General features: G+C 41.0%; 1 protein-coding gene across 1 annotated transcript in view; it reads left to right on the plus strand.

Annotated features, from left to right (window-relative positions):
* The first annotated feature begins 1,859 nt into the window (after positions 1-1,859).
* Positions 1,860-26,103, plus strand: part of GPR19 (G protein-coupled receptor 19) — a 38,680-nt gene continuing 14,436 nt past the window's right edge. The window contains exons 1-3 of the mRNA XM_029955535.1: positions 1,860-1,950; positions 2,306-2,393; positions 19,304-19,460. The gene's annotated coding sequence lies outside the window, so the exon portion shown is untranslated. The remainder of the gene's footprint in view (positions 1,951-2,305; positions 2,394-19,303; positions 19,461-26,103) is intronic.

Consider the following 26,103-nt stretch of genomic DNA (forward strand, 5'->3'; position numbering starts at 1 on the left):
ATAGTAAGAAAAATCCAGGGGCTAATTTTTTAAGGTGAAGATTCTATGGGAACCTTGCTAGAAACTGGCCCAAGGCTTCGAAATTTTGGCCTCACCTGCACACACGTCCACACGTTTTCTCTACTTAATTTCATGCTACCTAGACATCACACTTTCCTTTCTAGAAATTTTCTTCTGTCCCATATCCAAGTCTTCAAATTCCTCACTTAAAACTTAACAAATAGAGTGCAATAAAGTTGCCAAATTACTAACATCTGTTTTTATACTGCTCTAAGATTCAGGTTTAGCTCAATCTACCAGTTATGTATGTTTGCTTCTGAGCACATTAAAATACATCAGTAGAAATTCTTTCACAAAGATGATATTTTAAACAAAAATCAGCTTGCCTGCCTTTTTTGGGGGTTTGTTTTCAAACAGATCCAGTCATTATCTATAACATTAAGTTCCACCAGGTCTTCTCATTTTCTAAGTATCACAAACTTCTAAACCATCTGAGTCGGATTCCGAAGGGAACTTAAAACCACCTTTTAAAATTTGCTTATTGGTTTGTGCTTTTGATGGCTATTGCTTCTAGAGTCACCTCTGTTTTTGGTTCAAAATTTGCATGGCTGCCTTTTTGATTTAGCTTCAAAAGTCAGTCTTAATCCTGAGGCATACATAGCCTTGGGGCTAGGCTTATTTGCATCTTTTCCATAACAAGAGCCCATATTTTAAATATGTACCTAAATACGACCTGAGCTTTTGGATTTACTGTAGCTGCTTGTCACTTCACAGTAATGGTGAGAGTGCTGCTGTAACCTTCGTCATGTTCATTATAAAGCTCTTCCAAGACACAGGTCTGACAAGGCAAAGATTTCTGAATATTCAGGGGTTTTATTACCGTTCTTATTTTCGCTAGTTTCAGACTTACACTTAAAATGTCCTGTTCTTAACTTCCAGTCCGCCTTCCTGACTGAAAACATGACTTTCATTATGAATTACATATCAAGATTGTAAACGCAGGCGCCCAGGAAGCGGGACAGAACGGTCCCGAGTTGGTAAACAAACGCCACGCAGGCGCACTGAAAGCAGGAGGGTAAACCAGAGGCTTGGTGGCCAATAGGGGATTTTTCGTATAGTGAAAAGTGGAAAAGCAAAACAAAACGCTGCTTCTTAAGGTGATAAACGGGTTGGCGTTTTCTATTTTTATTTATTTCTGGCTTTTGTTCATAAGAAACTGGCGCGGCCTTCGGGGCCTTGCAGAGAAGTCCGAGGAATTCCTCGACCCTCGAGAACTGCCACTAGCGTGTCAGCTAGTTATACTAGCTTCATTTGTTCTCGCCGCTGGATCCTGATCTTCTGTATACAGCACTAATCCACCGGGTTGGGAGAGTTTGAAAAAAAAAACAAAAACAAAACGACTTACAACGCTGTAAAAATTTGCTACTCTGAGGACAAGGGAGGAGCGGGGGGGGGGGGGGGGGTAGGCAGCTTCCCCAAACAACGCGAGATCTGCCCGAGAGTAAAGCGGAACCGCCAAGGGCACGATTGCGCATGCGCCTGACTAATCCTTTTCCGCGGGAACGAGGTTTGGAACTTTGAAACTTTCTGCGGGACATTAGTAAACCCAAATTTGACCCTCCACAAAGGCCCGAGGGAGTCAAGCACCCAACACTACGTTCTTTGAGCTTTTGCAGTCATAACTCTGTATGAGTGCGTGGCCGTCCCTTCTTTCCAATATTATATATTGGCTGTGAATTCTGTGTGAGAGGAGGGTTTCAGCGAATCCAGTAGTAAAGGAGTGGGCGTGGGAGTGGGAGAGAGAATCAAGGTTTTAAAGTAAGGATGACTTTTATGTGTTTGGAAAGATAACTCGGGGAGCGACCTCAAGGAATAAATCTGAGGGAGCCAAAGTTTTGTTTTGTTTTGTTTTGTTTTTTACTGGAGACCATGGGAGACTGTTGAACTGAGGTAATGCAGTGGGAAGGAGAAGATGGGAAAATTTGAGAGGTAAATGAAGGCAGTAACTATACAGCACATGGGAGAGGTGAGACTAGAAAGACAGGACTATTGGCAAGTAGCACAAGTTTTCCCTAAAGCAGTGTGAACCTCTGCATGTTTGTAAAGAGGCAGAAATGATGAGGCCATAATTTGTAAGGTGACAATTGGGAAGTCCCTAAATGAGTGGAACAAGGAGGATTCTAAAAGCCATAGTCCTGAACAAGGGCTGAGGTTTGGATTAGAAAGAACAGTTAAGCGAGCAGTTAAGGAGTCAGGAATTTGGAAACTGTCTTGAGAGAACTGACTAATCTTACCTCTTTCTCAGGATACATGGGACACCGGCACAAGCATTGGATTTTGTCCTGCAACATCTGAAAGCTACCACCCAGACACCTGAAGTGCTCTTTCTCCCAGTAAGTCTCCTGGTCACTACCACCTCCCACCCACCCTGTATGTTAGCAGGGATGCAATATGGATTCCATGGAGTGAAATGGTGGAATGTAGTCACCGAGTCGCTTAAACATACCACTGTTGCCTTACAAAAAGATAACACTTCTAGCTCTAGTTGCCCAGTTCACTACGTATTAGACTCCAGCTTGATATTGGCAGCAGTCTTATGCAGCTTAGCCTCTATATTTTGATTCTTTGTGTACTGTGTGGATTCCAAGGCAGAGGAGCAATGGGGTCCCTCATTTCACTAGATCACCAAAGGAATGGTTTGTAGGTAGGCAATATACCTTCATCTTTAAAAAACCTAAATCTAGGATTTAAGCTGCCAGTGATGGAGAAAGGATGCAGGTGTTGATTAGAGAATGGAAGTACTTCACTAAAGACCCAGACATAGAGCCCTGTCAGGGAGTTCTCCCTTGGAACACTTCACTTCATTTTGGCAGCTTAAAGTATAGCGTAGTAACTGGGCTGTATGTGTGCAATTCATGGGAAAATGTCCAGGAAAAATTCACGGATGCAGTAGAATAGGATTTCTGGGATAAAGCCTTGGTGTCTTATTTTAGGGAGTGGGATCATCCAGCTGTAGGAGGCATTGACATCTCAGTATGGTGTCACAGAAGGTGTGTGGAATTGGAAATTGGACCTGGGGTTTGCCTTGGTCAGTCATGCCAGTTACTCTGTGCGACTTTCCTGTACCTCAATTTCCCTATTTGTAAAATAAGGATAACAGTGCCTACATCATAGGATGACTGTAAAGATGAAATGAGGTTCTGTGGAGATGGCTGCCTGAATTACTACATAGAACATATGTAATTTATGATTGTCAAATTAAAGTTTCTTTCCTGAGCCTCCCACATTTTTGCATGCCATTGACCCGTCAAATATGGAAGCCCTATGTAGCATTGGGCCATCTGTATTTAAAACAGGTTCTCTACGTTGCTTTCAGATTAGCATCATCTGGGGAGGTTTAAAAAAAATGCCAAGGCTTCACCCTAGACCAATTATAAATCAGAAACTCTGGTAGTGGAGCCTGGACATCAGTATTTTTTAAAGTTCTTCATTTTGCTACTAAAATTAAGAACTACTGCTCTACGGGGTGCCTGGGTGGCTTAGTCAGTTGGGCGTCTGACTTCGGCTCAGATCATGGTCTCACGGTTTCTGGGTTTGAGCCTCGCGTTGGGGTCTGTACTGATGGCCTGGAGCCTGTTTCAAATCTTGCTCTCGCGCTCTCTGCCTCTCCCCCATTTGCACTCTGTCTCTCTCAAAAATAAATAAACATTAAAAATTTTTAAAAAAGGAAAGAACCACTGCTTTAAGAGTTCTCTCTAGAAGAAAAAAATTAGACTTGTGGTTTAAGACTACCTATCTGTATAGTTATATATTTGAAGTAGAAGAATAAAGGCTAGTGCTTGAGATGGGCAATGAGTAGGGCATAGTGAGCTATATTCCGTAAAGAGGACACTGGTAAAAGTATGGTAAGCATCCTGGGGAAAGGTAAGTGATGAGGGCAATAATATAGGCCCAGGAATGTATGGGCCTTACTGTAGAGATAGAGGACTTTGAGCCTCCCAAGTTGAAATTTTGATCTAGCACAGGAAACACAGATGATGATGTCTATTGATTTACCGTGTGGTGAATCTTGGGCTGATGTCTGTAGGTGGGAGGGGTTACCTTTTACACCTGGCTCTGCTCCATTGGTTGGGGAGGGGCATCATGGCCTCACTGAAGTGTATGATGTGAAGGTGCATGTCGGGAAGCATGTGCAGCAGGTCATTGGCCATGAATCTTATCAGGGTTGTGGCTGCTTTGACTACACAAGTAATTTTGTTGGTACTAGCAGAAGACAGGTGAGATGTAAGCCTTTTTTTGTAGCCTTTTAGTGCAGAGAGAGAGAATCACTTGGAACAGGAAGGATGGCATGTCTGGGTCAAGAATTTGAGCTTCTAAGAGATAACTGACTCTAGTTTCTAGGGATATAAGTGATTCAGAAGTTGAAACCACCTTACTCCTTCAGTCTTTGGATGCCTAAATACAAATGTAGCAGTAATGGCCAGGAACATCTTCTGCTACATAAAGACAGGTTTAATCGGGTCCCTTTCCTTGAGAAGCACATTCATTTGTCTAGTCATTCGCAAGAGTGTGGGGGAAATGACTCAACATTATTGGCTAGGTAAGGAGATGGGATTCAGAGACTCTCTGAGGTCATTAGAGGTTATGAAGTGGGAGATTAGCAGAGTATGCAGAAGTGAGGAGTGGAATCGGGTAGGAGGATAGGGAACTCGGGTTAAGAAGGGAGGCATGTTGGAAGTTAGAAATAGAAAAATCCCAAGCAGTGACAGTTTAGTCCAACTGTTATAAAAATATGTGAAGGGGTGCCTGGGTGATCAGTTGGTTAAGTGACCGACTTCAGCTCAGGTCATGGTCTCATGGTTCATGGGTTTGAGCCCTGCATCAGGCTCTGTGCTAACAGCTCAGAGCCTAGAGCCTGCTTTGGATTCTGTATCTCCCTCCCTCTCTCTCTCTCTCTCTCTCTCTCTCTCTCTCTCTCTCTCTCTCTCTCTCTCTCTGCCCCTCCTCCACTCATGCTCTGTGTCTGTCTCTCAAAAATAAACTTAAAAATAGTTTTTTAAATAGATGAAAATAGGAGTGCTGCCTGTGATTCTAATGCAAGAAATACCACAGACAGACCACTCTGTAGGACTTCGCAATTTATAGAAGGGTGAGAATGGATGAGACTACTCTAGAACACTGACCCATATCAAGGGTATAAAGAGTCAAGATGGTGACTGGAAAAGGGGTCACCCTTTTTTCCAAGCGAAGTTCTTGGAATGCCATTAGACAAACAAGTTAGGGAGAGAGGTGGCACCCTCCTTCCCAAATTGTAAGCTTCCCTATAGATAGCAAGCACAAACAGGGAGGAGGGGGGAAGGCCTCTCTCTAAGTTAGGTGGCAAATTGTGACTAATATACAGGACTGAATATTTTAATTATATACTTACCTGAAAGTGACCAGAAGAAGGAATGAGACTGCCAGGTTTTCTTTTGGGGATGGGAGAAGAACCAATCCCTGCCCAGTGTTTTTACACAGATAGTGGAGAATAAAAATTAAGTTGCCTTAAGTTAGTCCCCAAAGGTCATGTTTGTTCAAAGTACTGGAACATTATTGTTGAGCATCTACTTTGTTTTTTTTAATTTTTATTTTTTAAAATTTTATTTAAATCCAAGTTAACATATAGTATAATAATGCTTTCAGGAGTAGAGTTTAGTGATTAATCACTCACATATAACAGCCAGTACTCATGCCAACAAGAGCCCTCCTTAATGCTCATCACTCATTTAGCCCATCCCCCACACTCAGCGTTCCTCCAGCAGCCCTCAATTTGTTGTCTGTATTTAAGAGTTTCTTATGGTTTGCCTCCCTCACCATTTTTACCTTATTGTTCTTTCTCTTCCCCTGTGTTCATCGGTTTTGTTTCTTAAATTCTATGTATGAGTGAAATTTGTCTTTACCTGACTGACTTATTTCGCTTAGCATGGTACATTCTACTACCATCCATGTTGTTGCATATGACAAGATTTCATTGTTTTTGGTTGCTGAGTAATATTCCATTGTATATATTACCACATCTTTATCCATTCATGAGTCAGGGGACATTTGTGCTCTTTCCATACTTTAGCTATTGTCAATAGTGCTGCTATAAACATTGGGGTGTATGTGCCCCTTCAGATCTGCATTTTTATGTCTTTTGGGTAAATGCCCAGTAGTGCAATTGCTGGGTAATAGAATAGCTCTAATTTTTAATTTTTTGAGAATCTCCATACTGTTTTCTAGAGTAACTACACCAGTTTGCAATCCCACCAACAGTGTAAAAATTTTCCCTTTTCTCTGTATCCTCACCAACATCTATTGTTTCCTGAGTTGTTAATTTTAGCCATTCTGATAGGTGTGAGGTGGTATCTCATTGTGGTTTTGATTTGTATTTTCCTGATAATGAGTGATGTTGAGCATCTTTTCATGTGTCTGTTAGTCATCTGGATGTCTTCTTTGGAAAAGTGTCTGTTCATGCCTTTTGCCCATTTCTTGACTGAATTATTTGTTTTTTGGGTGTTGAGTTTGAGAAGTTCTTACAGATTCTGAGCACTAACTGTGTGACATGTCGTTTGCAAATATCTTCTCCCATTCCATCAATTGCCTTTTGTTGATTATTTTCTTCCCTGTGCAGAAGGTTTTTATGTTGATGAGGTCCCAGATAGTTCATTTTTGCTTTTGCTCCCCTTGCCTCCAGAGTCATGTCTAGTAAGAAGATGCTGTGGCTGAGGTCAAAGAGGTTGTTGCCTGTTTGAAGTCCAGAATTGTAATGCCTCCAGCTTTGGTTTTCTTTTTGAACATTACTTTGGCTAGTCGGGCTCTTTTGTGGTTCCATACAAATTTTAGGATTGTTTGTTCCACTCTGAAGAATGCTGCTGGTGCTTTTTTGATAGGGATTGCATTGGATGTGCAGATTGCTTTGGGTAGACATTTTAACAATACTTGTTTCTCCGGTCCATGAGCATGGAATGATTTGCATGTTTTTCAGTTTCTTTCATAAGCTTTCTATAGTTTGCAGCATACAGATATTTTACCTCTTTGTTTAGGTTTATTCCTAGGTATTTTATGGTTCTTGGTGCAATTGTAAATGGGATCCATTCCTTGATATCTTTTTCTGTTGCTTCATTATTGGTTATAGAAATGCAACTGATTTCTTTACATTGATTTTATGTACTGCAACATTGCTGAATTCATGTATCAATTCCAGCAGCTTTTTGGTGAAGTCTTTTGGGTTTTCATGTAGAGTATCCTGTCATCTGCAAGGAGTGAAAGTTTGACTTCCTCTTTGCCAATTTGGATGCCTTTTATTTTGTTTTGTTGTCTGATTGCTGAAGCTAGGACTTCCAGCACTATGTTAAACAACAGTGGTGACAGTGGACATCCCTGTCGTGTTCCTGATATCAGGGGGAAGCTCTCAGTTTTTCCCCATTGAGGATGATATTAGCTATGGACCTTTCATATATGGCTTTTATGATCTTAAATTATGTACTTTCTATCCTGACTTTCTTGAGGGTTTTTATTAAGAAAGAATGCTGTATTTTGTCAAATGCTTTTTCTGCATCTATTGACAGGATCATATGGTTCTTATCCTTCTATTAAAGTGATGTATCATTTTGATTTGGGAATATTGAACCAGCCCTGCAGCCCAGGAATGAATCCCACTTGATCATGGTAGATAATTCTTTTGATATGCTGTTGAGTTTGATTTGCCAATATCTTGTTAAGAATTTTTGCATCCATGTTCATCAGGGATATTGGCCTGTAATTCTCCTTTTTAGTGGAGTCTTATCTGGTTTGGGAATCAAGGTAAGGCTGGCTTTATAGAATGAATCTGGAAGCTTTCCTTCCATTTCTATTTTTTGAAAGAGCTTGAGAAGAATAAGTCTGGTCTGAATGTCTGGTAGAATTCCCCTGTGAAGCCATGTAGCCCAGGATTTTTATTTGTTGAGAGATTTTTGATAACCAATTCAATTTCTTCGCTGGTTATGGGTCTGTTCAAATTTTCTATTTCTTTCTGCTTGAGTTTTCGTAGTGTGTGAGTGTCTAGGAATTTGTCCATTTCTTCCAGATTGTCCAGTTTGTTGGTGTATAGTTTTACATAGTATTCTCTAATAATTGTTTGTATTTTTGTGGTGTTGATTGTAATCTCTCCTCTTTCATTTGTGATTTTATCTATGTCGGTTCTCTCTTTCCTTTCTGTGAAGTCTGGCTAGGGGTTTATCAATTTTGTTTATTCTTTCAAAAAAAACCAACTCTTAGATTCATTGATCTATTCTGGGTTTTTTGGATTCTATATTACTTATATCTGCTCTCTTATTTCTCTTCTGCTGGCTTTGGGCTTTCTTTTCTGCTACCTCCTTTAGGTGTGAAGTTAGGTTCTGTAATTGAGACTTTTTTTTTTTTTTACATTTATTCATTTTTGAGAGACAGAGAGAGTGTGTGGGTGTGGGGGGGGCGGGGACAATGAGAAGAGGGAGACACAAAATCCAAAGCAGGCTGCAGGCACTGAGCTGTCAGCACAGAGACCAATGCAGGGCTCAAACTCACAAACCATGAGATCCTGACCGGAGCCAAAGTCAGACACTTAACCACCTGAGCCACTCAGGGCTCCGGGACGTTTCTTACTTCTTGGATTACGGTGTATTTTCCTCTTAGGACTTCCCTTGCTGCATCCCAGAGGGTTTGGACTGTCGTGTTTTCATTTTCATTTGCTTCCGCATATTTTTTATTCTTAATTTCTTGGTTGACCCATTCATTCTTTAGTAGGATATTCGTTAACCTCCCTGTGTTTGGGGGCTTTCCAAATTTTTTCTTTTAGTTGGTTTCAAGTTCCATAGCGTTGTGATCTGAAAATATATGTGGTATGATCTCAATCCTTTTATATTTGTTGAAGGCTGTTTTGTGACCCAGTATGTGATCTGTTTTGGAGAATGTTCCATGTGCACTCAAGAAGAATGTGTATTCTGCTTTTGGATGAAAAGTTCTGAATATATCTGATAAGTCCATCTGGTCTAATGGTCATTGAGACCTGTTGTTTCCTTATTGATTTTTCTGCCTAGATGATCTGTCTATTGCTGTAAGTGGAGTATTAAAGTCCCCTACAATCACAGTATTATTATTCATACATTTATTTATGTTTGTGATTAATTGGTTTATATATTTGGGAACTTTCATGTTGAGGGTGTAAACATTTTCAACTGTTAGATCTTCTTAATGGATAGACCCCTTAATTATGATATAATACTCTTCTTCATCTGTTGTTAATAATCTTTGTTTTAAAGTCTACTTTGTCTGATAAAAGTATGGCTATTCCGGCTTTCTTTTGATGTCCATTAGCATGATAGATTGTTCTCCATCCCCTCACTTTCAATTTGCAAGTGTCCTCAGGTCCAAAATAAGTCTCTTAGCATCTCCTGCAGGCCTGGTTTAGTGGTTGTGAACTCCTTTAGTTTTTGTCTGGGAAAGTCTTTGTCTCTCCTATTGTGAATAGATAGCCTTGCTGGATAAAGGATTAAGCACACTTAATATTTCCTGCCATTCCCTTCTGGCCTGCCAAATTTCAATGAACAGGTTTGCTACTACTCTTATGTGTCTATGCTTGTAGGTTTAGGCCTGTTTGTCCCTAGCTGCTTTCAGAATTCTCTTGTTATCTTTGTATTTTGCCAGTTTCACTATTATATGTCATGGTGTTGACCTATTTTTGTTTTTGAAGGGAGTTCTCTGTGCCTCTTGTACATGTATGCCTGTTTCCTTCCCCAGATTAGGGAGGTTCTCAGCTTTAATATGTTCAAGTAAACCTTCTGCCTCTTTCTTTCTCTCTTCTTCTTCTAGAATTCTTATGATACGGATATTATTTCATTTCATTGAATCACTTAGGCCTCTAATTCTCCCCTTGTGGTCTAGTAATTTCCTTTCCTTCTTTTTTTCAGCTTCATCATTTTCCATAATATTATTTTCTATTTCATCTCTTCTCCCCTCTGCTGCTTCCATCCTCACTGTCAGTGTATCTAGTTTATTTTGTATCTCATTTATAGCATTTTTTAATTCATCATGACTATTTCTTAGGTCTTTGATCTCTGCAGCAGTAGATTCTTTTCTGTCTTCTATCCTTGTTTTCAGGCCCAGCTATTAGTCTTGTGACTCTTATTCAAAATTCTTGTTCAGGTATGTGTTTTATATCTGTTTTGAGCAATTCTCCTGGCTCTCATTTCTTTCTGGAATTTCTTTTGAGGAGAATTTTTCTTTTCATCATTTTGACTAGTTTTCTTTTACATGCTCCATTAGCTTGTTAATGTGTCCTGCGCCTGTGAGTACTACTATATTAAAAAGGGGTCAGGGCGCCTGGGTGGCTCAGACAATTAAGTGTCGGACTTCAGCTCAGGTCATGATCTCACAGTTCATGGGTTAGAGCCCCATGTCAGGCTCTGTGCTGACAGCTCAGAGCCTGGAGCCTGCTTCAGATTCTGTGTATCCCTGTCTGTCTTTGCCTCTCCCCTGATCACACTATCTTTCTTTGTCAAAAATAAATAAATGTTTAAAAAAATTAAATTAAAAAAAGGGTCATACACTGTCTGGGGCCTGGAGCTTCAGGAAGTGTTTTTGGACTGTTTTGTGTGTCTCTGTTGTTGTGTATTTGGCTGCTCTATCCCACGGGTCAGTCTTCTACAAAGCTCTTCCTTACTTGTAGTGATGGATATTTTAGACCTTCCACCAAGTGTGCTTTGATTTGTTTGTTGAAGCAACTCTGGAAAAAAGGATCTGTATGATCCCATACAGGGAGAAAAATGAAAGGGGCAAAAAAAAAAAAAAAAAGACCAAGCAGGGAATCAAAGAAACTATGCGGCTTAATCCAGAAAGAGAGAGGAAGGAAAATAAAAGAGATATAGAAAAGGTATAAAAAGAATAGAGTAAAAATGCCTGATTAAAAAAATAAAGCAGAGGAAGAAAAAAAGAAAGAAAAATTATATATATGTGGTTATATATACACACAGATATGTATATATAATAAGAATTGACCAAAAATCATGATTCCAAAGAAAAAAGAAGAGTAGAAAGAAAAAGAGAAGGAAATGAAAGAAGGGGGGGGTAAGAGCAACAGACTAACATACAAAACCGCAGGACAGTTGTCTGTTGGTGCCTGGGACCGTTGTCTGTGCCCGCCTGGAGGAGAGGCCGGCTGGTTCAGGTCAGTGTCATTCTCAGGCGGGTAGAGATGAGCACTTACCAGGCATGGAGGGGCGTGGTTTGGTGGATCCAGGTCCCGCCTCCACTGGGGGCTGCTGTCCTGTTCTCTGAAGCCCCACCATGTTGGTGATGGGGATTAAAATGGTGACACCCCCAATCTCTCCTTCCCTGACTGGTGTCTCAAACCACGCTGCTCTGGCAGCCCTCACTGAGTAGTAGCGGTCAGCCTGTTCTCCACTGTCTTCTGCACCTCCTAATCAGTGGGCTGGGATTCAGCATCTGATGTTGTAAAGGATACTTCAGCATGCCACCCAGCCAGGTTCTGGGGTAGCACCACTCCACCTTCCCAAAATGGCCAGCGCCTGCAGGCTCTTTTGTCCTTGGCAGGGCAGTAACCCCTCCTCCCACAGTACTCCAGGAAGAGGATTGTTCTCTCCCAGTGTGCCCCTGAGATTGCTACTGGCCAGGGCTGGCTCCCCTCCACTGGGGCATGGTCTGGAGAGAGTCGCACACTTTTGAAAATTATCTTCAGCTCCTAAGGTGGTTTGCGAAGTAGAGACTGGTACTCTCCATATTTCTCATTCCTCAGTCCGCGATCTGGAGAGGTTTTTCTTTTGTCCTAACACAAAACTGCAATCCACAGCTTCTCTTTCTCTCCCCTTGTCTCTCCGCATAAGGGGATCCCTCCCCTCCATGCCCACTCTGTTATATGTCCCCAGTTTGCCTACACACAGCTCTGTTCCACCAAGCTGTCTCCCTCCACCTGTGGAGATTTTTCTTTCACTCCACAGATGGATTTCCTGGGTGTTCTGAGTGTTCTGACCTCAGGACAGCTGTGTTTGAGGGAAATCGTAGTCCCCCTACTGCTCTGCCATCTTCTAAAGTCTGTACTGTATTTTCTTTATCCTTTCGTCTATTGATGAGATTGTTTCCGTATCTTGGCTACTGTGAATGATGCTTCGTGAACATAGAATGCAGATATCTTTTTAAGATACTGATTGTATTTCCTTTAGAAATATTCCCAGAAGTGAGATTGCTAGATTATATGGTAGTTTTGTTTTTAATTGAGATTGGGTTACTTAGATAGGAACATTGAACTTGTAAGGTCATGTACGTTTCAGAGCCAACTTGGCCTATTGGGGCCAGCCATTTGGGGGCCAGTAATGCAATGTAAAGCAGGATGAAGTGATATCAAAAGAGAAGCAGGTGTGGGCACCTTGGTGGCTCAGTCAGTTAAATGTCCAACTCTTGTTTTCAGCTCAGGTCATGATCTCACAGTTAGTGAGATCGAGCCCCACATTGAGCTCTGTGCTAATAGTGTGGTGCCTGCTTGGAATTCTCTCTCCCTTTGTCTCTTCTCCTCCCCCACATATGTGCAAACTCTCTCTTTCTCTCAAAATAAATAAATACAAATTTTAAAAAAGAAGCAGGTGAATGTAGCTGATGATGAGAGAGTAAGAGATGATAGGCATTGTAACCTCAGAAAAAGAGGTAGAGTTGGTGCCAGTCTTGGCTCTGACAGCTTTCTGGTCACTTGTTTCAGTCCCATCTTAGGTCCGTCTTCCTGTTCTAGAGCTCTCTACCATTCTTCTGGGTCTTTATCATCTACTTCCACCTACTTAGCTTTTCTTCCCCCAGACAACCCTCGTAAGTGGCTAATTGTGTTCTCCCCTTCCTAATGTCTTGGTTTAATGAAACCAAATACCTTCCTTATAAGGAACACACATGTATGTAGCAGGGACACTTAATTTAACTTATCACAACTCAGATATGCCAAGAAAGAGTAGGTATCTTGTTTTTTTCTCGAGTTTTCACCTGTGTATTAGTTACTATCACTATATATAACCAAATGCCCCAAAATTTAGTGACTGAAAACAACAATAAACATTTCATAATTTCTGTGGGTCAGGAATTTGGGAGCAGCTCAGCTGGGCAGTTCTGGCTTGGGATGTTAAACATGGTTGCAGTCCTAATATTGATGAGGACTTCAGTCATCTGTCGAGGGCTGGAGAATCTGCTACCATGGCAACTCATTCCTGGTTGCTCCTTGGTGCTGGTTGGTGACAGGCCAGTTTTCCATATGTGGGCCCTTCACAAAAGGTAGCTGGCTTCTCCCAGAGTGAACAGTCCAAGAAGTTAGAGAGCCAGGCAGAAACTATCCTTATTATGACCTGGCTTTATAAGTCATATGGAATCCTTTCTGCCACATTCTCTTCTTTGGAAATAGACTAGTAAGTCCAGCCCATCTTCAAGGGGCGTAGTATTAGCTATCACCATTTGAAGGGAGGCATATCCAAGAATCTGTGGACGTATTTTAAAACCACCACAATTGTTAGGTTACAGGAGAAAAAAACCCTAAGTGTCTAATTCAGTCCCAAATATAGTTCAATTTCATTATTTAAACAATTCCTTTAAATAGTATAAGTCTCCTTAGGGTAAAATATGTTTCACGTTTTATAATACCTCCTAAGGAGGTCCTGCATCTTCTCAAAGATAACATCCTTTTGTAGGGGAGGTGGCGAGGGGTAATGTACACATCCTTGTGGAATTGATGAGAGAGCTGGAATCCCCTGGCTTCATTCTGGACCTAGAGTGTGTACTGGCAGTTTTCTGGCATGATGCCCCTTGTTGGCCTGATCACTGGGGAATCTGCTGGCCTGTGATACTGAAGCCCGCAGCTGGTAAAGTCATGGCCCATTGTTGGCTTTAGGCACATCTCCCAGGGAGTACTAGCCATCTCCCCTTGTGGACTCAGCTTTCTCTTGGCCCATGCTGTGGAGTCACTTTGCCTGTCCATTGCAGCCCCCTGGCTCTTAGTTCAGCATCCATGCTTCAAGGGATACTTGACTGCTTTATCTCTCTCTGACTACATTGTTGGAGACTAGCCACTGGCCCAAACAGCCATGGAAAGCACAGAGAGTACGATATGAGGGACCTGGGCAGGGGTCCCCAAAAAGGAGCAAAGGTAGAGATCCCCTCAACATGGAGGCAACTCACTGTGGTATGCAGAATAAGGGCTCCCTGATGATGTCCATGTCCCAACCCCTGGAACCTCTGAATATGTTACCTTACAAAGCAAAAGGGACTTTGTAGATACGACTAGGTTAAGGACCTTGAGAGGGGAGATTATCTGAGTGGGCCCGATCTCATGACATGGGTCCTTAAAAGAACCTTTTCAGTCTGAGGTCAGAGTCAAAGGGAGATGTGACTATGGAATAATGGTTAGAAAGGTTCAAAGTTGTTGGTTTTAAAGATGGAGTAAGGGGGCTACGAGCCAAGGAATGTGGGGGACTGGAAAAGGTAAGGAAATAGATTCTCTCTCTGTCGCCTCCAGAAAGGAATACGGCCCTGCCATCACCATGATTTTAGCCCAGTAAGACCCGCGTCAGGTTTCTAACCTACAGAACTGTAATATTTGTGTTGTTTTAAGACACTAAGTTTGTGGTAATTTGTTATAGCCACAGTAGAAAATGAATACACTCATATCCAACTTTGGCCTAGAAAGAGGTCAGGCAGTTTTCTGACTGCTTTATAATCCTTTATCACTTTTTATTTCTCACCAAACCTGGGCTGGAAAGGGACAGACTCCCTGTGGCATGTCCTTGTTCTACCATAGAACAGTGTTTATTACTTTTTCTTTCAGATGACAAAGTTTAAATATAAGTACAATAAGTACCCATACATTCTTCACCTAGATTCACCAATCGTATTGTTTTGCCAAATTTTTTCGTTCTTTCTATATATGTATATACATATGTTTTCTGGTTGTTCAACCATCTGAAGATAACTTGCATTGTCTTGACACTTTATCCTGAATACTTCAGCATTTCCTAAGAATAAGAAAATTCTCCTATAAACCACAATTTCTTTCCTACACCTAATATAAATAACAATTCTGTGATGTCATCTAATCTCCATTTCACGATGCAGATTTCCCCAATTGTCCCCAAAATATTTTAATTAATTAATTTTTATTAGAGAAGGAGAACAGAGGGGCGGAGGGAGGGAGGGAGGGAGAGAGAGAGAGAGAGAGAGAGAGAGAGAGAGAATCTTAAGCAGGCTCCACACTAAGCGATCATGACCTGAGCCAAAATCAAAAGTCAGATGCTCAAGCTTCACTGACTGAGCCACCCAGATGCCCCCCCCCCCAAAATATATCATAGCTACTTTATATCCATTTTCTCTCCCTCACCAGTCAGCATGTCAGCAAATCATATCCTTTGCAGTTGTGGTCTTTAGTCTCTTTTAATCTGTAACAGCACACCCCTTAAACAGCACACCTGTTTTCTTTTTTTTTAAGTTTATTTCTTTTGAGAGAAAGCACACGTGCACAAGCAGGGGAGGAGCAGAGAGCAGGAGAGACAGAATCTTAAGCAGACTCTGTGCTAAGCCTGATATGGGGATGGAACTCATGAACTGAGATCATGACCTGAGCCGAGATCCAGAGTCAGATGCTTAACCAACTATCCCACCCAGGCCCCCCGTTTTATTTTCATCTCATGACATGGATTTTTGATAAGTCCAGATGCATTCCCTTGTAGAATAATCTGTGTTCTCAATTTGGCTGATTATTTCCTCATAACATCTTATAACTTGTTCTTTAACCCCTGCCCTTTAAAAAAAAAAAAACTAGATATTATGAACAGAAGCTTGTTTAGATTCAGGTCGAACATTTTTAGAAAGAATACTTAATTAGTAATAGGTAGTTCACATTGCTTCATGTTGGCAGATAATTACAAATTGTCTCACTATTAGTGATACTAAATTTGGTCACCTAGTTAAGATGATGACAACCCCACCCAACCCCCACTTCCAGCATACATTTGCCTTTGCAATTTGCAAATCCTGCAAACATCCTGTCCTTGTTTAATAGTTTGAATACCCATTTTGATCCTTTACTGAATAGGTTATTTCATTGAAGGCTGCAAAAATGGTGTCCTAACTGTTATGTTGTACATTCATAGGTGGTATTCTTCTGTAAAAAGAAATTTGTTTTAAGAAAATTATTTTTTAAAAATCTTTTAATGTTTATTTTTGAGAGAGAGAGAGACAGCATGAGTGGGAGAGGAGCAGAGAGAGAGACACACACACACACACACACACACACAGAATCCGAAGCAGGCTCCAGGCTCTGAACTGTCAGCCCAGAGCCTGATGCAGGGGCTCAGACTCATAAACCATAAGATCATGACCTGAGCCAGAGTCGGACACTTAACTGACAGAGCCACCTGGGCGCCCCTTAAAGAGAAACTCTTTGAATGAATCTCTCAGACAGTTGGACAGTAGTTTGTTTTCAATTTGGTTTAAAGCAGTCAGAAAGTTCATGATTTTTTATTTTGAAAGAGAGAGCATGCAAGCAGGGGAAAGGCAGAGAGAGAGAGAGAGGGAGAGAAAGAATCCCAAGCAGGCCCCATGCCATCAGCACAGAGCCCAATGCCACAAACCATGAGATCATGACCTGAGCCAAAATCAAGAGTTTGATGCTTAACTGACTGAGCCACCCAGGTGCCCTGGTCTCAAATAATTTAAAGCAATATTTTTTATTTCCTCTGTCAGAGGCCCTGAGTAGTGAATTACATTACATCAGTTTACAAGTAATTTTAGTCTAGTCCGTTATTCATGATGCAGAATAGTATAGATAGTGTGCTTGCTCTGGAGTCAGATTAAATAGTTCCAAATTCTTATTCCCACACTAACTAGCTTTGCAGTTTGGGGCACATTACTTATCCTCTGTAAGCCTCAGTCTCTTCTGTAAAACAAGAAAGTCTATAAGAGTACCAGTCTCATGGTTTGAAAGGAAGATTAAATGACATGTACTAAATACCAGGGGCATTTTAAACATCAGCTGTTTTTGTTGTCATTATTATTGACTAAGAAAAGATAGATGATATCTAAGTCACGATCCTGCTGACTTTCTAAGAATTTCTTCAAACACCTGTTAGCTTTCTTGACAAATGAATTTTCTGAAAGCTGTAAGCATTAGAATGAGCTGAGTTGAAATTCTCAGTCTTATTTAGAAAAACTGGAATTAACCTGGCTCTTCTCCTAAAATAAAAGAAGTAAATACATCCTAAGCTATGAATGTTGAGCCAGGAAGGAATTTTGATTTCTTGAAATTATACTCTAGTTCCTGTGCAGCCTTTTTTTTTTTTTTACAGAGTTTGCATTCGTACACATTCAAAGTATTTCTGCTTGGATGCCTCGGTGGCTCAGTCAGTTAAGCATCCGACTTTGGCTTGGGTCGTGGTCTTGCAGTTTGTGGGTTTCAGCCCCACATCGGGCTTTGTGCAGTCAGCTCGGAGCCTGGAGCCTGCTTGGGATTCTGTGTCTCCCTCTCTTTCTGCCCCTCCCCTGCTCACATTATGTCTCTCTCTCTCTCTCTCTCTCTCTCTCTCCCAAAAATAAACATTAAAAATTTTGAAAGTATTTCTGCCTCCAAAAATAAATATCTAAAATGGCCATGGTAAAGACGTTGAGTTAGAAACAATCAGTTATATGCCAGCCTAATGACATAAATGTAGAGCTTGCTTAGATTCCTGATTTGGGGTAGTTAAAATTCTACCCAAAGGATTGACTTTAATCAAAATTATTTTCCTTTAATATAATTCAGCAACTCACATTTAAAAATATTTGTCCTTTGTCCTATAACATTGTAAAACATTCACAAATTGTTCCTTGTGTCAACAATCAGTTATGGTTGTGAAGTGAGGGCTGTTAGGACTTAAGATGAATGGCTTCATACAAGTCAGAAGTCCCACCCCAAGGAAAATATAAGTTCCTGTGTCCTTCCCCCAACTCTGTGATGGCACTCCACAGTCACCCTATGAAGCTGGCATTTTCATTCAGTTGCCCCGAAATAGATTTTTAGGGAAAAAAGCAGTGGAGTACGGAGGGGGTTACCATCAGTGTCCATACTAATTTCTAGAATCCTTTTAGGGTTTAGGGTCAGCATCAATTCAATAAGGAAAGGACCCATTAGGTAAATTTGGCTCTGAAAATGCTAATTGAAAGTCCTCCTCAGCAATCCAGTCCTTTTCCCTCTTCCTTTCTTTAGCCAGCAGGGTCCCATGGTGACCAGTTTGAAAGAAATCATCCCCTTCAGCAGTTACCTAGCACCATGGCAACAGGGACGTCAGCAAAGCAGGATAGACCCTGCACAAAACAGCTTCTAGGCTCCCTCCCTGCCTCTCTAATTCAACCCTGCCTGAGGCCTAGGAATGGGGCTGCGGACATCTCGATATACACACTTAAGAAATTCTTTGTTTCTGTGTTTTGTTTTGTTCATGAGCATAGATATATGGGCGTATAGTAAACTGTGTTATGAGAATTTCCCCTCCCCCTAAAACATGGAGCGCATCTAAAGGGTAGGTATAGGTGTTGGGATGGGGACAGGGAAGTTAGGTAGGCATGGGATGGTCTTTGTAGTGGTATGTAAAAATTATATTTGTATTTATAAGGTAGCAATAAATTAATAGTAAGGAACGTCAGAGCCCTAAATATATGACCTGACATATTTTAGACACAAGACCTCAGGGAAGTATTTTTAAAATTTTTTTTATTTACCTGAGAGTGAAGTAGACAAATGGCTTTAATGAACGCCGAAGGGAGTGTAATGCTGTCCTTGGTGCTGAACACTCAGTTGTCTCAGTTATGCTAAGTGGGTTCCAAACCGAGGTTAGGGAATACCTTGTCACATTAGGGTGTTGATAATAAGAAAGAAAGGGACTGGGAAGAAAGCATCATTTCCCTCACTAAGAAGCAACTCTGAATGGCCATAGTAAAATGCTCAGATGAGAAATAAAACAAAAAAAGAAAGTGGAGAAGGCTGGAGGTTTGGTTGAATCTTTTCCTTTTCATATGGAGATTTTTGGTCGGGCCTCTCAGGTCCGAGATTTCTGCTGCTTTGCTCCTAAAAGGAAAAGTGGGGGAAGGGAGATAGAATATGGCCACATTTCCCCCTTGAGCCACATGATCCATTTCCCATGTGACACATTCCAGAGCCTTGGAAAGAAGAAGGGAGGGGCACCAAGAGAGTGGGGCTGGGGGCGGGAAGATGGGTTAACAGTCAACGCAGCACAGCGTCATCTTGTCTTCTTACCAGGAAGCAGGCTGCGAGCCAAGGGGAAGGCAGAGGACAGAAATGAATGTGTTCCCAGGCTTTCCTGGTGGTTTATGGAATTCTCCAAACTCCTATACAAGGGTCATTCCTGACGGAGAAGACCAAAGGAGACCATCTCTGAAATCAAGTCCAGATGAAGGTACGCGCTAGGGATTCCGTGGTATCGCGGCTGAAATTTGGCTTAGGGGATATAATACCTTTTTTTTTCCAGGCAGTTTAGAGATTTTACCTTGGCTTAGATGTTGGTTAGGGGCTTTAGATTTGTTACAGGTCTAGAAAAGATGCCTAGATAGTTCTGTAAAATGAATAATTTACCGGAGTAAATGCCTGTTGAAGAAAAATTCATGGAAATTTTATACCATGATAATTAATAAAACAAAGTACTAATTGATGAAAATGATTTTTTCTTTGAGTCCTGGAAAGAGAAAAAAACTAGTATTACTGAAATCAACTAGATTTTGTTGTCACTGCGATACAATCTTGTTTCCTCCCTTGCTTACTCTGTGCCCGTGTTCCCAGAGGTTATTGGCAGTGGCTTACGGAGCTTGAGCAGGCGGGCGTGCTGTTTCTTTGTGCTGTGCTATTGTCTTCTTTCTGATGTTCCTGATACCAGGAGGGCTTATGATTATTTCCAGCTCTGGTTTTAGATAGTAGAGTGCCACTGACTTCCAAATCTTACAGAATAGTAATAGGAAGTAATAATAGGAATAGTAATAATAGGAAGGCTCCCAGGAAGTTCTCAAAGGAATCTTCCAAAGTTACAGGCTAAAATAATCTATTCTATACTCAAATCTTGGTATCTCTGACCATTTTTACCTAGCACAAAGAGGTAAGCTGGCAAATTTAAATTTTATTTCACTTTTAACAAATACTTAGCAAAGTTCTTGCTATGTGCAATACATCATTCTAAGCACAAATAATCAGTCATTTAATCTTTATAGTAACCCACTGAGGGAGGTATTATTAGTACCCACATTTTGGCACTGAAGAAACTAAGGCACAGAGGAGTCAAGGAACATTTCCAAGATGTTAGCAAACAATAGACACAGGATTTGGACCCAAGAAACTTAGCCCCAGTGTCCATGATTTTAACTACTAAACTATGCTTCTTCCCTGCTCGTGTTATTTCAAATGATGTCAACAGTTAATTTGGCTACAAATTTTGTTTATCTGACGTTACTAGAAGATCAAATCAACCTGCCTTGCTAAACAGATCCCCAGTGGAATCTATAATTAATCTTGAATTATCCCAATAGTCACATTCTGTACCCCCAAATCACCAGTAAGCAATTATCTGTTCTTCCCTTCCCTTTGTGCTATATAGATATCTGGTAGTAAAGTACTGTGTTACTATGGTGACCAAATGATGTTTAAAGGCAGAAAAAAAAAAATCTAGAATTACATCATGGTTGATTTTTTTTTTAATCGAACTTAACATTCTTTTATCCTCTGAACCTATTAATAAGACCAGCCTGAACGTGTTACTTTTAAAAGGACTTAACTTGGTTTTCAAAATAAAATAAGTAGATTAAAAACTTTATAAATTATGATCACAAACTATGGTATCAAATGGACTAGATTTATTGCTTTAAAATAATATTATTGTACTTCAAAGTAATAATAGGTCAGTCATTTTGTAAACTATTTTAGGTTTTAAGGGAAAAATAACTTTTTTTCTTAACTTCTAGAAATTGCTGAAATATAAAGATTTCTTCTTTTTGGTCTGTGTAGTTTCCCTTTTGGCTCTTTACAGTAAATGAAAACTGATGTCATTCTTCTGTGCTGTGGAAAAGCTTTGACAAATTACTAGGTCAAAGATATAAAGAGGAAGAGAAGGGATAGAAATCTAAAATTTGCAGAATTCTTTACTAAATGAGGTATTCCCCTTCAGGGTTTCATTGAAGAATACTTTGAAGAGGGACTGTGTCTCCTGTGATACTGAACTTTTAATCCTATATATTAAGCCTTGGATCCTTGCTAAAATCTAGGTTTTCCTGGGACAAGTACCACTTTTACACTATTCTAGTCACTTAAAATGACCTTCTTGAGTGCAGGGACCATATCTTCCATCATTGGGTTTCCAACACTTAGCACCACTAGGCCTGGTTTATGGTAAGCTCTCAATATACATTTGTGAAAGCTCTGGAAGCATTCTACTGGAGCCAGTTTAGTTGCTCATGTCTATTTTATTCTGCATGTGCTTGTAGGGAGGACAGTGAAGAGGTAAATGTGTAGTGGGAGAGAACTTAGCCACAGTCAAAACTATGCCTGAAATTTATATATGCTAGTCAGGCTGACCCCGAAGCAGCAGCACAGTAGGGTTCATGAAGTATCCATAAATTCTTACCTGGGGGGATTTTCAATCCCCCTGACATTTTATTTATCTTTAGAATGAGGTTCTGATATTTTTATCGATGTCTAGATATAGAGGCACCCTAATAGTCTCATTTTACTCTGATGCTTTCTTTGCCCGGCACCGGCTCCCAACACTGAAAGTTTATCTCTGGCTAAGGCTGAATGTGTTGAGAAGGTCAGTTCCTGCCCCAGGCAGGCCTCTCCTAAGCAGCTATGGCTCTCAGTCCCCAGCACACTGAACCAGGAGCTCACACAACTACAGGACTCCTCCCCAGAGAACCCTGGGATCTTTAGTGTCAGAGTAGACTGGAGCCAGACTACCTTTCCCAAACCATGGGAGTTAGGACTTGAGTGCAAAAGATTGTCTCAGGTTATCTTGAAAGGTTGCTTAGGATTTGAATTCAAGTTAGCAGTCTAACTAGGGTTAAAATAGTCATCTCTCTTGGGGCGCCTCCCTAGCTCAGTTGGTAGAGCATTGAACTCTTGATCTTGGGGTCATAAGTTTGAGCCTCACGCTGAGTAGAGAGATTACATTAAAAAATAAAAATAAAATAAAGAGTCATCCTTCTTGATAACATTCACAGACATAATCTTTTGTTCCCATCTAATTTTGTCATTAAGGAGAGGAAAGAAAGGATTTGTGGATAGACAACTCCTCCTTACCACCTTACCTCCCCTGTTACGTACTGAGTGAGTGGTGCAGAAGAGCTGTGCTGGAAGCACCGTGCAGCCGGGCAAGGGCTGCATGCCCACCACACTCATGCAGGGCTTCTCGGGTAAGCAGGGCTGGTGTGCTTGCGACCCAGCTGGGCTTCCTACTCACCTCTCTCAAGTCCACCAGCTCTACTTGTCCAGCTGCACAGGAGAAGATGGAGCAGAGAGACAAGGTAGAGAGGCTTCTCCATAGGAGGAGGCCAACCTGGAGGCTAGGAATGGAAGAGAAAATAGGAAGGGGGACAATGAGGCTGGGTGAAGGATATGAGGAAGTGAGGCTGGGGCCCTGCTGTGCAGTCACAGTAACTTGCCCACTGCTAGTAAACCCTGCCAAGTGAGTCAGGCCCTGCCAACCAAATTACTGGATCTTTCCCTAGCATATGTGTATGTAGGGAATGGGAAGGAATAGAGTGAAGAACCAGTGTATGGATGCAGCATCTACTTTATGAACCAAGGCCAAAAATGGCATGAGATGGGAGGTCATCTCTCCAAGAGGTCGGTTTAAAAAGCAAAAGAGGTGTTACCATCATGAATGTATTTTCCTATTTATGGAGTCATTTTTCATTGTCTAAACTTTACAATGGTCATCTCACAAAACCTCTCATGCAGCATACTTTCCTAGGCACTGGGTGTCTGTCATATGTAATCCTGATAGAGACTCTGTGATGTAGATTATTAGCCCCAATTTCTAATTTGGAAACTGAAGCTCAGAGAGATGAACTAACCTGCCCAAAGTCCCACACAGCAGCTACAGCCAGGATCTGAATTCTGTCCTCTTTCCACTATATCTCGAGTAAAGTTCTTTCCTCTGCCTTCTTTAAAAATACAGTGTATGTTTTTGGATATTAGGTTAACATAAATACAGTTCTAGAAAATTTGGGAAATATAGAAAACTATAGAACTGAAATGAAAATAAAAACCAGCCGTGATCTTGCCACTTGGAAACAACCGTTGTTATATACAATTTCAGTATATTTCTTCTGAGTCTTTCCCAGTACACACAGTGATAAGGAAAGTCGGTGTTTGTTGAGCACTTGCTTTGTTCCAGACATTGTTCTCAGCTCTTTTCCTGCATTAGTTATTTTATTCTCACAACAAATCAATAAGGTAGGTACTATTATTACCCTAATGTTATTGGTAAAAACACTCAATAAGGACAGAAATGTGAAGTAACTTGGTAGAGGCTACATAGGTATTGAGTGATCTGAGACCCAGGCAGGTTGCTTGATGGCAGGGTTTCTCGGCCCCAGCACTGTGGGTACCGGGCCAGCTAACTCTGTTGCAGGGGGCCTTCTTGCAGTATTTTAGAATGTTAGCAGCTCTCTGGCCTCTACCTACCAGATGTCAATAACACCCTCCTCACATCAAGAATGTCTGAAGACATTGCCGAATGTTCCCTGGGAGGCAAAATTACCTGCGAACCACCGCGCCCAGAGCCCATGCTCCCAGTCACCACATTATACAGCCTTTTCATATTTAAAATGTGCAAAGAGTCATTTTCTCCCACATCTAGGGAAGGAAACACAACTTCATGTTTGGGTGCAGCCTATGAAACCTTTTGGAATGTCAGTGGCTTTATAGATCATGGGTAGGAGATTAGGTACTTTCAGAAAAATGCTCATTGGTAGACTTTTATAACAGGCTTATCGTGTTCCCACCATTACACAGTTGGGAGAATAACCATGTTCCTCTTCCTTAAAGTCTTTTCCCAGGTTCTCTATGACAAGCACCCTTAGTCTTCAACAATTCAGATTTCAAGGGCGTCTGGGTGGTTCAGTTGGTTAAGTATCCAACTTCTGCTCAAGTCATGATCTTGCAGTTCATGAGTTCGAACCCCACATCTGTGCTGACAGCATAGAGCCTGCTTGGGATCCTCTGTCTCCCTTTCTCTCTGACCCTGCCCACTCATGCTCTCTGTCTCTCTCTCTCAGAAGTGAGTAAAACAGTTAAGAAAAAAATAGAAGAATTCAGATTTCAGGTGTACACTTATGGTATAGCATGCTCTATCAGTCATGGTGTCAAAATATATCCCAAGCAAAGGATGTCAGTTGCAAATAATTGCTTGCTAATATATCAAATACCAAGATTTGCCAGTGATTAATTTTTAAAAATTAATAGAATAAATTTAAGGATATCTACATAATTACTTCCTTTTCCACATGATTTCTTAGGTTGAAGACTCCATGTTGGAGTTATAGGTCAAGCTCCTAGAGTTGCACATAATTCTGGATATATCTGTAGGGGTGTGTCACATGTATGAATACATTTGTCACATCTGTCTCTGAGAAAGAAAGGCTAAAAATGGCTAGTGTAGGTGACTTGGGTCAACCATGGCTGATATACAGAGAGGATTAAAGTAAGAACCACCAAGAAATGATAGCATCATTTTAACTTAGAAAATTTCTAAAAATACATGGTACTAAAATATATATTAGCCATGTGGAAAAAGCAAATACATGCCAAACATTTTCAGTGACAGTTGACTACATATAGTTGCATAATTTGTCCATGAAAAATGCACATTAATGCAAATTCAAATCTAAATTCTGCTCAGTGAACTTACAGGTTTGCTTTCTTGGAAAAACCCTGACTGAGGACAGTGGTGCAGATCAAAATTTACCCAGAGTGTTGATGTGAATGTGGTGTGAGATAGAATATAAATGCTTCTGAAAAACAGAGTTCTTAGTAACACTCTGTTCAGTGTTTATACTCAGTTCTTAAGGAAAACTTCACCTTTTCAAATGGCTGTAAATCACATCTACTGTATAGTTCTGTGCTTTGAGTGTAATGCATCTGGCCTCTGCCTCCTCCCTTCTTTCCTGAGTTGCACTAGGAGAGATTTTGATACTGAAATCTGAGCTTGAAAATGAAACTGAACACTTAACCTCCAGAATGACTGTCTGCCTCTGCTTTAACTCAGTGAGCACACAACAGCTTTCAATACCTGTTTGTTGTAATGAATTACATTGAATTTGGGGAGGTGTGTATCCCTTGGCCAAGTTGTTTCCTTCAGAATTCAAAAGACTCCATACTGGGAAGAGAGATGTGGGAAATTGGTAGAGGATTCTGGTAAGCTTTTCTCCTCTCTGAGAGGCTTGGTTTAGATAGAATGGAAGGCAGACCCAGGAGGCAGGTCCTCCCTAGCTCACCACCTCTTGCAGGAGATCTTCAGTAAGAGGTTGTTGGCTCTTCCAGGATAATCACTGGGGCACTTCACAGTTGGGGGGTCGGGGGCAGAGTGCTTAGCTGGGCCCCAGGGGACATTCATCTCTTCTTTGGAGACCCATACTATTGATCTTGGCTATCAGAAGCTCACAGACGCCTCAGCAGCCTTAACCAACTTCCCACTCTTCCCGCCAAGATGCCCTTTTGGGATGAGCTCTCTGCCAGGTGGATTATACATCATATGGGGTATATATTAAATGAATGTGTGTTGCTCCTTGAAATGTCTGCCTATCAGTTTTAGTTCATTATACTAAAAGGACCTTAGAAATCATCTAGAACAACTCATTGATGTTGTAGACATGGAAATGGAGAGTCTGAGAGATTGGTTTACTTAAGGTCCTTACAGGGATCTAAAAATAAGGCCTGTTTCTCATGACTTGCTGTTCAGTGCTTATGATCAGAATCAGAGCCCAGGCTTCTTAGCCCCTGGGTCCAATGTTTAAGGTAAACTACACTCTTTAAGCTTTTCAAGGTTTCTACTAATCTAG

The sequence above is a fragment of the Suricata suricatta genome, chromosome 10 (assembly GCF_006229205.1).
Source record: "Suricata suricatta isolate VVHF042 chromosome 10, meerkat_22Aug2017_6uvM2_HiC, whole genome shotgun sequence".
NCBI lineage: Eukaryota > Metazoa > Chordata > Mammalia > Carnivora > Herpestidae > Suricata > Suricata suricatta.